The 14,575-nt window shown below is 40.8% G+C and overlaps 1 protein-coding gene across 1 annotated transcript in view; it reads right to left on the reverse strand.

The window, feature by feature from the left end:
- The window catches only part of LOC309800085 (uncharacterized protein), a 66,544-nt gene that overhangs the window by 27,679 nt on the left and 24,290 nt on the right, over window positions 1-14,575 (reverse strand). The window lies entirely within an intron of this gene.

The raw sequence follows: 14,575 nt of genomic DNA on the forward strand, positions 1-14,575 counted from the left end.
AACTGACCTAGGAATTTCATATGCATAGGCTGTCAATACTGGGCACAGCTTCTCAGAGCAGAGGTGGTTGTCATACCCTAAGGCAGCCATCCACAGGTGACTGTCACAGGATTCTGCCCATAAGAAATGCCCTTATACTGGATGATGACAACTCAACCAAAATGAATACTCTCTCTTGGGGAAACTTGCAAAGACAGAGTCAGTTAGCAGTAGCACAAGTAAAAGCAGGTGAAACAAAGATGAGCTGGGGTATAAAATAGCCACGGTCAACAGGAAAGACGGACCCACATTTCTGGAGGCCGCACCAGAGAACCAGGTTATAACCAGAGCAATGTCAAACACTAAAGTTCCACTTCTCCCTAAGGCATGACTACAGAATTACAGTTTTATTCTGAATGTGGGGCTGGAAATGTAGCTTTTCAGGCTACTTCCTGCTCTTCCTCAATCAAAAGTCCTATTATATACCGTAACCAAACACATCTCTATTCCTTGCAGCCTCGCCTCAAAAATCCATAAGGCCATGTGCCTTAAATACCTTTAATTGAGCATGATCAATAAGGTTAAAAAAAAAAAACCTATGGATTTCAGGGCTAATTGCTCTTTTTTGTAATGACATGACTAGTTTTCAAATTTTCCTCTAAATTACCACATAGTTGATCAACAACACTAAATAATCCTAACTTGCATTATACATTTTTAAAAGGTAGTATGGCGGTGAAGTTCTTCAGAGGTGAAGAACACGGTCTCTGGGGCATTGGTTCAATCTCAACTCTGCTACCTAATAGCTCTGTGACCCTGGGTAGACTTCTCAATTTCTCTGAACCTCAGTCTCCTCCTCTGTGAAACAGATATTAATTGTATCTACCTCATACAGTCTTGGTGAAAATTAAATGAATTACACAGGTAAAGCTGATAATAAGCACTGTAGGAGAGCGAGTTATTAAGATATTATTATTATTAAATGAGAAAATAATTTAAACACTAGAAGACTGTACTTTAACTTTAAAACAGCATCATCTACTTTTAAAAGGGTGATTAATCGTAGTGGAAGCTGGTGGCATCCTTCATCCTCAGAATGTTTTCATTTGTATTATTCTACTGAAATATAAAGGTGAAAATGAAAGCAACCCTCAAAAGATACCAAGTGAGCACATTGCTTCATTACTCTTAACTTCAGATACAAGATTTGGCAAGAAAAATATGCTTAACCGAAATATTCTGAATTCTTCTATTATACAGACAAGCACGCTAAGCTCTTCATAAACATTTCCGGCCCCTGGATATTCACTGGAGCTATTCATCAAATAATTCAAACAGCTGATAAAGAGTTGACCGAAACAAAAATGATTGCATTCCTCTCCAAAGAACCGGAGTGAGTCTCTGGCAAAAACAAGAAGCTATTATGTCTGGGCCAATGTATTCGGTCTAGTGATTCAAAGACCACTGTTGCATCCCTTATCATCATTTCCCTTTCTAAGGTTCTGATATTCATTAGGAAAGGTCCTTAGCGACCCTGAAGAGTTCACGTTCATTAACTACATTAGATTGAATAAACTGGACACGGCCTTACAGAGCGATAAAACAAAAGGAGCCAGCAGAGGCGGGACATCAGTGCCCGAAAGTGGCTTCCAGGGATGTGCTCACTGGCCGGGCCCTCCCCGTTGGAGGCCTCCAGCCGCGGACTCGGCAGTCCTCCCCACACCCTTCCTTTCCTGTTTGCTCTTAGGGCTGGATACGTTTTATAAGCAAGAGGATTGAGAGGCCCAGGAACAGATGCTCTTTTACAGTAAGTACTATTGCAATCTCCAAGCGAGCTTTCCAGGCTGCTGATGGCAATCACTCCCCAAAGAGACATTTCTTAAATACCTATTTTAAGATCCGCATTTTGGTAATTTTATTAAGTTAGAAATTAAACACTTGCTGGCTCAAGTGCATCACTGACTATGAACAAAACGGTGCTTAGAGACCTTTTCAAAGTATATATTCTCTGCATGGCTCAGCACTACCTTTGTCCAGCTAAACACACGGCAAAACGGGTGAATGCCCGAGACGTGTCTGTGCTGCCGGCCACAGAGACGATAAATCCAAAGCATGGTCAGAAGGAATTTGAGGCATCTCTGAAAGACTTGGAGAACTCCGATGTCACATTTCAGGCCCTCAAACTGTGTCTGTGGAACTCATCAGTAAAGTTTCCATGATACAAATGCTGGATTTTTCTCTGGCCCTTTGAACAGAGAATATAATCTCAGTGTTTTCTCTATGTATTGTGAGAGGTAGAAAGCATTAAATCTAGAAAGGACGTTACACGACTTGTTTTAGCCCTGACAATTCTAAAGTGATACACGTGCCCTTGGTGAGTGATGGGAAGACATTAATGAAATTAATTATTTAGGCTTAGTTCATTCATTGTTGGTACTGACATGGCCATTTATTGATACTCATTTGGGTAAAAGCAAGCCAAGAAGGAAAATCAAGAAAATAAAAAGAATAAGAAAGATGAAATTATACAGAGTCTCGATTTGCACTTTGACCTTACTACAAACCACCTCTGTATCTTTTTCTTTCCCCAAGCAATTTATCATCCTAGTGACCTCTGCATAAACATATTATGATCTAAGTCTCCTTACAAGAAAAATGTTCAGTGCAATCAAGCATTTCTTTTTGTAAAACCTTTGCTTGTTTTAAAATGTCAACAACTTTACATGTTGGTAGGTATTATATGCATATATGTAAATAATATAAGCATGTGCATGTGTATTTATATGTACTCACACATGTATGCATGCATATAGTTATATATATACTATATATAATATATATTTGATGGGGTCTGTATCCATGTCTTTAACTGTAACTATATGTATATATTTTTATATAGATAGGTAAACAAAACTTAATCCTTTCCAGGTCTTGAATTTCTTGGGTAATCTGATAAGATTTCCTAAGGAAAATGCACCTGTGTACAGCTATAAAAACCAATATTACCAGCAAGGTATGTATTCATCTCCAAGTCCATGGGTCACTAATTAGGAACCTTGGGTAACCCTTACACTGGTCAGCAAAAATGTTCAGTTTAGAAAAATATTAGGGAATTATTATAATATATCATTTTCTATATTATAATAAATAGGACAAGAAACATTAATCTTCCTCTGATTTTATTTTCAAGTCAGGCCAGAGGAAGTGCCTTAAGACAATGGGCCCAGGCAAAAAGCCCAGCCTGTTCAGTGTTTTTTGTTTTGTTTTGTTGTTTTGCCTCAGCAACTTTCATATGCATCACAGTAAAGGGAATCACATCTCTCTCTTCCTTCTGCTGTTCTCAAGAGGAGAGGGAGAAAGGCCCTATGGTCCTAGAGATGGACTGTGGTATTACCAGGGTATCTGGCGGGCGTGGAGGTTAGGATGACACCAGCATCTGGGTCACTGAATTGCAAATTACCCACTTGAGTAAGAAGGCATTTTATGGGCATCGATCAAGCTATGTAGCATTTCTGTGTTTTCTAATGTGTACTTCAATACTACTTCCTGGGAAGAGGGGCTTTCCTTGAGCTTGAGGTTGCTGAAGATTTATATGAAGAAAAAGTCTTAATAATTAAGGTCCAGCCCCAGGAATAAAGACAGGGAGAGCTATTTGTTTGTGGCTACATATACCTATCAACCCCACCATATTTTTTATTGTAGTCATCACGGCCCATTGTGACTGGCATAATTTCCAAAAGGAAGCAGAGACCATGAATGAAAGAATGTCAAAATATTTTCTAGGCCACAGGGTATCCTCCGTGCCCTAGGAGTCAGGCAATATAATTTAACTCAGAGAGCACAGATTTCACAGAATCGTATGAGCCAAAATAGTCTACTCTCTTCCCTGGGATGCTCCTGGATGGCAGCCCTCCTCATTTCCATGACAAAACAAAGGGAGGGAGAGAGTTTGGCATCTCATCTGGGAACTATCGCCTCATTCAATGGTCTAAGATTTATAATCCTCAATATATTCTGTGTCATGCCCAGAACATCCCAAGTGCCCTTTTAAGTAAGGCTGGTTCCATTCAGAATATGGGAGATTTCAAGAATATTATTTGTGGGCTTCCCTGGTGGCGCAGTGGTTGAGAATCTGCCTGCCAATGCAGGGGACACGGGTTCGAGCCCTGGTCTGGGAAGATCCCACATGCCACGGAGCAACTGGGCCCGTGAGTCACAACTACTGAGCCTGCGTGTCTGGAGACCGTGCTCCGCAACAAGAGAGGCCGCGATAGTGAGAGGCCCGCGCACCGTGATGAAGAGTGGCCCCCGCTAGCCACAACTAGAGAAAGCCCTCGCACAGAAATGAAGACCCAACACAGCCATGAATAAATAAATAAATAAATAAATAAATTTTTAAAAAAGACTATGAAAAGGAAAGCCTTTCCACAAATTTCTGGCCTTGCACCGTTATTACCCCTGGCAGAAGTTAAGTTTGACTGCAGAAAGCAAATGGGAAAGCAATTCAGCAAGTTCAAAAGTGCACTGACCATTTAATTACTCTTAAATTATATTCTACATAAGGATTAATATTAGGCCTCCGTAGCATCAAGTCTCTACTTTGTTAACTGTTTAAATATATCTTACAACTTGTAACAGCGCTTCAGGATACTATATAAATCAGTGAGTACTCAAGACAATGATTTTAAAATATCTCAAACATTTTCAACTTCTCGTTAGTTTTCCTTAAGTTTTATCCGTTTCCCCTTATTCAGTTAATAAATGATTTCTGAATGCCGACTATACCCCAAGTTCTGTGCAAAGTATTGAAGATATGATAGTAAATAAGATAAATACAGGTTTCTTGCCCTGAGAGAGCCTGCAATATTTTGGGAGACAATGAAAGCAATGGGGCAATGCTAGCATGATATGTGCTTTGACAGGGACGAGCAGTTTGCTAAGATATGACATTGAAAAGGGCATCTAGACAATTATGGGCAGACTTCTAGATGAAGTGCCATCTAAGTTGGACCCTGAGTGGTGAGCCTTTTTCTAAAATATATAAATTTATTTATTTATTTGTTTATTTTTGGCTGCATCGGGTCTTCGTTGCTGCACGGGCTTTCTCTAGTTGCAGCGAGCAGGGGCTACTCTTCGTTGCAGTGCGCGGGCTTCTCATTGCGGTGGCCTCTCTTGTTGCAGAGCACGGGCTCTAGGCACGCGGGCTCAGTAGCTGTGGCTTGTGGGAGTAGTTGTGGCACATGGGCTTAGTTGCTCTGAGGCATGTGGGATCTTCCCGGACCAGGGCTCGAACCCACATCCCCTGCATTGGCAGGCAGATTCTTAACCACTGTGCCACCAGGGAAGCCCGAGTGGTGAGCCTTTAACCAGATTCAGGAAGGTGATGGTTTGAGAAAAGGAGCAAGATAGGGCAATAATGAGAGAGAAGCAAATATCAACAGCTTTACTTTAAGATATCAGAGAATCCTGTCTCAGTCTAAAGGTTAATGAGAAGGATCCAGTATGGAGGAAGAAGGTGACGCTGGAGGAGGCAGCGGGAATAACTGACAGAACAAAGACCTCGTGAAGGTATAATGAAGGCACAGCACAGCCGAGGAATGGGTTTGAAGAAGGACCGTTACATTGCAATGGAAGGAAAGAATAAACCAGAATATAAAGAAATTTAAAGGTGCAGTGGCAGGAAGTTGACAGAATTCCCATAGCGTGGTTTCAATTTCTTAATATGAACAAACATAGTAATCAATATTCACTGATTACATTTTATGTCTCAATCAGGGTGATTAGAGTTCATCTAATACTCAGAACTTTCTGTGACACTGATAGTATCTTCCCAGTTTGCAGATGAAAAAGAACATCTCCGAGAAGATAGTTTGTCCAATATCACACAACCAGAATGTGTCAAAGATATGAATTCAGATTCTCTAAACTACATGTTTCTTTCCAGTTCCTCCAACGAAGTAGAAGAAGCAGTTCTCTGTGGTGAGAGTGAGAGGGAAATGGAGACAAGTTTGAAGACAGTAGAAAAGGATCAATACTCTCACTAATTTCTCCCATTCTAACTACAAGGTCTCCAAGATAGGGTAATGAATAGAAACAGACGGTCACCAATTATTCGGAAATCTCAAGAGTTGCTCAACAGCTCGATCAAGTGTGGACATGGAAAAAGTAGGCAGTTGAATTGATCTAAGATAGAAATTCTTCCAGATAGATGGTGTCTTAGCTCAGGCTGCCATAGCAAAATACTGTAGACCGAGTGGGTTAAACAATAGAATATAAATATTTCTCAGAGTTCTAGAGGCTGGGAAATCCAAGATCCAGGGGCTGGCCTATTCAGCTCCCCAGTGAGAGCTCTCTTCTTGCACTGCAGATGGCCACCTTCTCACTGTGTCCTCACACGGCAAAGAGAGAGAGACAGAGAGCACACGGGGTCTCTTCCTCTTCTAGTAAGGACACGTGCCATCATGTGCCTTACCCTTACGACCTCATCTGGTTCTCATTATAGCCCAAATGCCCCGTCTCCAAATACCATCACATTGGGAATTAGGGGATCAACTCATGCATTTGGGGGTGATACAATTCAGTACACAGTAGAGAAAAAATGAGAGCTAATTAAATATGTGATTAAGAACTGTTCAAGGGCTGGACCATGAAAATCTATGATGAATGGGAAAGGAAGTGAAGACCAGGGGGCTTATTGCAAAGGAGAAAGTGGTGGAGGCCAGATGATGTGACAGAATATTGAAACGGGAGCGACTCAGCTCAAATAAAACAGATGGAAGATGGGATGACTGAATTGACTTTTTAATTTTTAATATTTCCCATATTGGTTTTTAGTTACTATCTAAAAACAAATAAGGGTCTATATGCTTATTTTCTACAGGCAGAAAGGAACAAATATGTTTGGAGTGTGTTCTGCAAACACACTTGTGGAGAGAGAAAACTCGGGTTCAGAAAGAAGCTGGCAGCTTTGAAGAAAAATGAATGGCACATGGAGTTTCCCGAAGAGAAGAAAAGGTGAACAAAGGGAGCTGAAAGAGATCCCCGTGGGCACCCCAGTAAAACCGTGCCCTGTGCCTAGTACAAGAGAAACACAGGTGACTACGGAAACAAGAATACAATCCGTACTATCTGTAAGATACACTCACTGTTTGCAAATCATCTATCTCACCAGATAATGGGGTTTAACAATTTCAATGAATGATTGAAAGACATTTTTAAAAAGAGTAAGAGGTCAGTATCACTGAAGAAAATATGATAAATATTAAGCTCTACTTTAAAATAGCATGTTAAATTAACAGGGTTTTTTTTTTTTTTTGATCCCATCAACCTTCACTAAGATGGACCTCAGAGACAGTGTCACCTTCTGTCTGCTGCTTCATAAATTATATTCTCCAAGGAAGGGGATTAACAGGGAAGGGAAAATGTTCAACCACTTTAATCGCTAGTAGACATCTTTTAATCGTCAAAATATAATTTTGTCCAATAAACTACTTATTTAAATGAGGCTAAGAATACAAACTTATTAATTTTCAAGGAGTTCAAAAATAGAACTGAACACTAAAATCTAGTGGATTTGTGCTAAGTTATGTTGAAACATATTATTGAATAATTTAGTTTAGCAGTTCTCAAAATGTGGTCTTCAGCCCCCTGAGGGTCCCCAAAAGGTTAGAGCCATTTTAATAGTAAGACTAAGACTTTGTCATTTTCACCGTGTCGACATCTGTACTGAATGTGCAAAGCGGTGACGGATTAAAGAGCTGGCACTTTAGAATGAATGGAGGCAATGGCAGCAAACTGCACAGGGGTCATTATTTTCTTCAGGCAACACATCCACTTCCACTTAAGGATGTCCTTGACGAAGCACAGAAATACTAATATGGTTAAATCTGGACCCTTGAGTACATGTCTTTTTAATATTCTGTGTGACAAGGTGGGAAGTACACATAAGGCACTTCTGCTGCGTGTCAAAATCTGATGGTTGTCATGAGGAAAAACATTTGTGCAGTTGTTTAAGTTGTGAGCCAAACCTTCTACTATTTGCATGAAACGTCACTTTTACTGAAAAGAACAGCTGGAAAACAAATATTATTCAGACTTGAATCTTGTCAGGCATTTTCTCAAACATGAACAAAGTGAGCCTGTCACTTAAGGATAACAACTAACGGTATTTACTGCAAATAAATACTTAAACACTGTTTAAGCTTCAAGTAAAAGCTTCCATTAGCTTGACAGCTTTCCAACACTTCCAGACTTTTCTGGTAAATTTGGTAGTGATATTCATGAAATTTCTGGATATGGTAGAATGAAATTCATCAACATTTGGAAGTCTACAAAATTCAACATAATATTTTCCAAATGTTCAATGTGTCATATTACAGAAATATGAATGGGTAAAAACTACATTCAAATAACATGATAGACCAATGGATTTTAATGTAATGACATGTTTATTGCTTCCACATTACCATTAACTTTTAAGAAACTACCACTTGCTGAGTTTGGGTGTGGTAGTGAAGAAGGTTCTTCACAATTATTTATAAAGGCTATTAAAACACTCCTCCCTTTGTCAACTATATATGTGCGTACAATGCTGAATTTTCTTCATTTACTTCAACCAAAGAAACATATCGCCAAAGACTGAATGCAGAGGCAGACAGGTTAATCCAGCAACCCACTATTAGGACAGGTAGTAGAAAGATTTGCAGAAGGGTGAAACACTGCCACTCCTCTCACTCAACTTCTATTTGGAAAATCTAGTTATTTCATTAAAATTATGCTATTTATGTCAACATGTGATGAGATTATTATGGGTTTTCAAATGAATCTATATAAACATTTAAAATTCTGTTTTAATTTCTATTATAAATATATATAAACAAAATTTCCTTAGTGTCTTAATAGCATTTCAGTGTGTATAGGGTCTCTAAAACCAAATGTTTTGAGAATTCTTGCTTTAAAGGAGCAAAATTCACCTGTAACTGTGATTTCTATTATATCCACCGACTAAGTTATTGAATTTTAAATGTTATGTTGACCTTAGTTCACAAGATACACCGGTCAAAGAAAAAATACCCAGGGCGCAGGTTTTATTTTAAAAGATTTGAAACATATCTGATTATAATAAAATTATAAATCCATCTGCCCCTCTCCTTTCAAACCAGTACTTTTTTCAAGACTCTGTAAATCAAGTCTTCTGGACGCAGGACGCCAATATTGCACTGACAGCCCACATACGACAAGTTTTATTCCCACACCCAGAGCTGGGAAACTCTTCTCCTCCCCAGAGAGAGTTTTTTGGCTTCCAGGCCAAGTGGCTACGATAATAGTCTCCTGCTTTCCTCCTGCTTTGGGGAATCTTAATCCTATGGACAGCTGATCACAGACCCTGAAGCTCCCTCCATACTTTCCCAAGACAGCCGGCAATAGGACATATACAATGAAAATCAGACGTTTGGTCCATAGGTCAAGATTTATATAACTAGCCAAGGTCCTGACAAGCATCCTGAATTCACACAAGATAGATTTGTTTTATAAAAAGAGATAGAGATGATGTTTGTTAGAAATACTTTTAAAAGGTATTTAACTATTCAATAAATAGTTTTACCAATACAGGGAATATAAAGGTATAAACGTGTGGGGTGGGTAAAGAGGAGAGGTGGAGAGCAAAGTCAAGCTGGAGCTGTCCCACCCTAACAAGTGGGCAACGGGGCCTCCTGCACCGTAATTCATGTGTCCGCCCTTTGGGCGTAGATTGTTCCTATTGAGATCAAATAGAGTATTACAGGAGGACAGCGCGAGCCCTCCTCAGCTGCTGTAGCAGTCCTACCCGGTCTCCTCCGGTAAATTCCTGAGCATTCTTGAGAGCCGGGTTGAGGGGATGAGGATGGAGAGGCGCTACTTTTCTGAGTCAGCGTGGATCTCCACGCTGCGAGCTCACCCAGCTGCGGTCCCCAGCTGGCCCGCTTGCCCCTCCTGCCCCCCTGCTGGATTTCATGTTTCTGGGGCAGAAACACCAGTACCTGTCTCCTTCCAGATACATGTGCTCACCTTGTCTCTCAAAATAAAGAATACTAATTTTCAGCTAGACAGCTTGCAGTCAGCTAGGAGTCTTGGTTTCCCAGCCTCCCTTGACTCTAAGTACTGGTGAGTGAGATGCATATAAAGGTCTGTGGAAATGGAGGAGTTCTGTGCAACTTCCAGGAAGCCTCTTTGGAAAAGAGGAAACATGCTCTTCTTCTTCCCTTTCCCCATCCTACCGGGTGTAGGATGGGGTCTGATGCCTGCTGTAGTGACCACAGGGAACTGCTGGATGAGAACCGTACCCTCAGGTGGCTGAATGGAGAACAGGAAGGGCTGTGGGCTCCTGATGACCCCGGGGCTGGCACTGCTGCCCTGGATGGCCCTCCCCTAGAATTCTTTACAGGAGAAATAAGTTTCCCACCATATTTAAGCCATGCTCTTTCAAGTTTTCTGCCACACAGAGTCATGACCAGTCCTAACCGAAACTCTTTCTTTCTTTCCCCAAATTATAAATAACACTAGGCTATTTGGAGCCAAAAAAGCATTCAATGGACACTTGACAGTAACCATATAAAGGTATAAAATGGAAAGGGATTACTGCAAATTCAGTGGAGGACATCCCTGTTTCTAAGTATTTGTTATCACTCCTCTGCTGTGGAAGTATTCTTCAATGTCCACACTCACCCCCAAGCCCCTTGCCTTCTGTCACATTCAGGAGGCTCTCCTTCCTCCTCATTTGATTGTCACTTAGATGATCTCCTCTGGTTGACTCACCGTGACTCGAAATTCCTCTCACTCTATCTTGTCAAACAGTCCACGCCTGTCCTTCTCCCACTGACTCCATCCAAATGAGACCGACAGCATTGCGTTTCTCAAGCAAAAATGCCATCAGAGCCCATCTCAGTGTTTTCACCAACAAAAGAACCATCTACCCCAGAGATAATTTAAGCAATTCCATCAGAAAGAAAAAGCAGCTACCATACATTTTTTCATAGTATTTTTCTTTCTACTCTATATTAATTAAGAAGTAGGGAAAATGTAAGTGTGAAAATTTAATGAAATCAGAAATTCCAGCACAGATTTTAGCAGAGTTTCTGTATATTGTGAAAAATGCCTAGGAAGGCATGAGACCCGATGCTGGCAAAGGCACTGTGATTTATGTGAAAGCAGAAGCCATCTCTCCTGACACAGAGCTCCACCTCCAGTGATCCGTCACGCCCCCCACCCCCCGGTCCTCCAGACCCCCAGCTCCGGCTGATGCCTGCAGACACTGCCTACCAGGCCTGCCCCTACGTCCTGCACTTTATGATTTTTCTCTTCAACTGTCATGGGATGCAACTTCTCTCATTTAAGACACAGCATAAAAAGTTTGCCTTCTTACTCTCTTACCCATAGCTTTCAATGAACGCACGTGCTCTGAGAACTTTGCTATGGGATCCACAGCCTTCTCTTCACTGCCAGTTACTGCAGTTATCCATCAAATTTCACATGGATGTTGGAATCAAGACCCCGGCCTGACAGTGTCTTACCTCACCTCCATACTTTTTCATCTCCGCTCAACCTCGGATACTTAAGAGCATATTTGAACATGTCACCATCTAACACTTCACTTCTTAAATCTTCAACTCTGATTTTCTATCACCAACAATTTTTAGCCTTCCATCTTTCTCTCCTTCACTCCCACTACAACTACTTTTTAAGCCTTTTGAGAGAATTCTGGGAAAGGAAGGCAGAGCAAAAGATTCTCTGTCCCTCTCTTTCTTAGAAACTATCCAACAATAATAAGGAGAAAAACAGAAAAGACCACCTCATCTTCAATAAAAACTGATGAAAGTCCGTAACTCTGGATGAAAATACATAGAAAAGAGTTCCAAAGGGCAATGATAATTAGACCAGGGCCTTGAAAGTTTGACCAGGATCTCAGCAGAACCCAGGCAGTGTATGTAGCGTGCTGAGTTCACCGTAGCTACATCCCACGTTCAGGGGCAAACAGTGGTCTCTGGTTAGAATAGCAAGATTCCCATGGGGGACGGGCAGCGGGAGCCTCCAAGATGCCTTTGTGTTGCAAAGCAGTGGCCCCAGGAAGGTGGAACTGAAAGAGGAAATATATTTTAAAAGCTGTCTGCCATGGGAATGACAGCACAGAGAATAAAATACAGTAGCAAGCAGCCCCGCAGGTGCTGAACTTGCCCACTGGAGAAGGAAAAAAGATCTCAGCACGCCTGTGTGTGCACGTGTGGACAAACACACACTCGTGCACATATATGTACACACATCCCCCACCTCGTACCAAATCAGAGACATTCTAGACTTCACAGAGCCCCGGGGGACCTTCTTGTAACCCCAGAACACTGGAGGGTGTGGGGAAACTGGCTGATCTTCAAAATCTGCAGGCCCACCCTTTCCTCTGACACCTCACCCAACTCTCTTTCAGAACGGCTCACCTTTCCAAGATGAACAATACTAAGAATAAGAAACCACTTAGAGAAGGAGCAGGATGCAGAGAGGAGCACACTACACAAAAGGCAGATGAAGATCCTTTGTCAAAAAGTAAAGACAACAAAATAGGTGATGTTATTTGCACACCTGACTCTCTGCACCAGACTGTGGCCTAGTGTTCCCAGCACCTAGCAGTGTGGCTGGTACATACTAAATATTTCATCTAGATTTGATGAGTAAAGAAGTGACTTTCTAAAGTGGCATTTCAGATATTATTGGTCTCCTTCTGAAAATGATTTGGGGTGACTGGGCCCTCCTGGATTTCCTGAAATGAAACAAATATGTGTAACTTTCTTTGTTAAATTTAATGAAGACAGGTTGTTTTGAAAGTCTAATTAAATTCAACAAATATTCATTGAGTCCTTACTACATGCAGATTACTCTGCTGGGTTCTACCATGGATTTAAAAACAAGATCTGATTCTAATCTGAAAAGATACGTGCACCCCAATGTTCACAGCAGCACTATTTACAACAGCCAAGACGTGGAAGCAACCTAAATGTCCATCGACAGAGGAATGGATAAAGATGTGGTACCTATATACAATGGAATATTCCTCAGCCATAAAAAGAATGAAATAATGCCATTTGTAGCAGCATTGATGGTCCTAGAGATTATCATACTAAGTGAAGTATGTCAGACAGAGAAAGACAAATACCATATGATAACACTTCTATGTGGAATCTAAAATATGATACAAGTGAACTCATTTACAAAACAGAAACAGACTCACAGATATAGAAAACAAACTTATGGTTATCAAAGGGGAAAGGGGGTGGGGAAGGGATAAATTAGGAGTTTGGGATTAGCAGATACAAACTGCTGTAAAATAAACAACTAGGTCCTACTGTATAGTACAGGGAACTATATTCAATATCCTGTAATAAACCATAATAGAAAAGAATATGAAAAAATATATATATATGTATAACTGAATCACTTTGCTGTACATGAGAAACACAACACTGTAAATCAACTATACTTTAATAATATATATATATATGAACAAGACCTCGAGGGGTTGAAAATTCACTATTTAATTAATTACATTTTTAATTTTAAAACGTCTATTAGTCTGGGGAAGGGCAAATGCTGTTTCCTGACCACCAGTATCTATTCTAACAGTAAAACCATTTCTACTATTCCAATATAACAAGACAGAATAGGTAGGTGATTCAAACTCTTTTAAATAGTGCAAATGAACTGGATTTCTTTTAAATTTAATAATAAATGAATATTGTAATAAGTTTGCATGGAGACAGATGCAAATTACTGTGGTGGTAATTTCATAATGTATGCAAATGTCAAATCATTATGCAGTACACCTGAAACCAATACAACATTGTATGTCAACTATATTTCAATTTAAAAATTTTTTAAAGATACTTAATTCCTCATTTCAAGATAAATAAATAATAAATGGTCATGGTAAATGAAGTTCATACACTTACGTACTCATTCAACAAGTACTTGTAAAATGCCTTCTATTTGGAAGATGCTATATTATATTAGGCAGTTTAGGAGTTCCTATATCTGATACTCAAAGTATAGGTGATAGATGACTGTGATACATTTTTCATTTCTGTTTGTAAATGGATGGATTTTTATTCAGAGTTTACTATTAGAGGAAAAGGGGAGATTTCTGGCTTCTGGCTCCGCATGTAAGGAGTCTGGAAGTTGCCACTCCCTCCCAACAAGTAAAAAGCTGAACAGGGCTTCCCTGGCGGCGCAGTGGTTGAGAGTCCGCCTGCCGATGCAGAAACACGGGTTCGTGCCCCGGTCTGGGAAGATCCCACATGCCACGGAGCGGCTGGGCCCGTGAGCCATGGCCGCTGAGCCCGCGCGTCCGGGGCCTGTGCTCCGCAACGGGGGAGGCCACAACAGTGAGGGGCCCGCGTACCGCAAAAAAAAAAAAAGCTGAACAGACGGAAGAATCAACAGCTCTTCGTGGATCCATGAGAGACATGAGGACACAGGGCAAACTGCTCTCCCCAAGACTGGAGAGACAGCCAGTCAAATACAGGGAGCTGTGGTTTACTGGAGCAGAAACAGCTATGGGAACTCATGCTGGGGGAGA

This window comes from Mesoplodon mirus (assembly GCF_964341445.2).
Source record: "Mesoplodon mirus genome assembly, chromosome: 3".
Taxonomy (NCBI): domain Eukaryota; kingdom Metazoa; phylum Chordata; class Mammalia; order Artiodactyla; family Ziphiidae; genus Mesoplodon; species Mesoplodon mirus.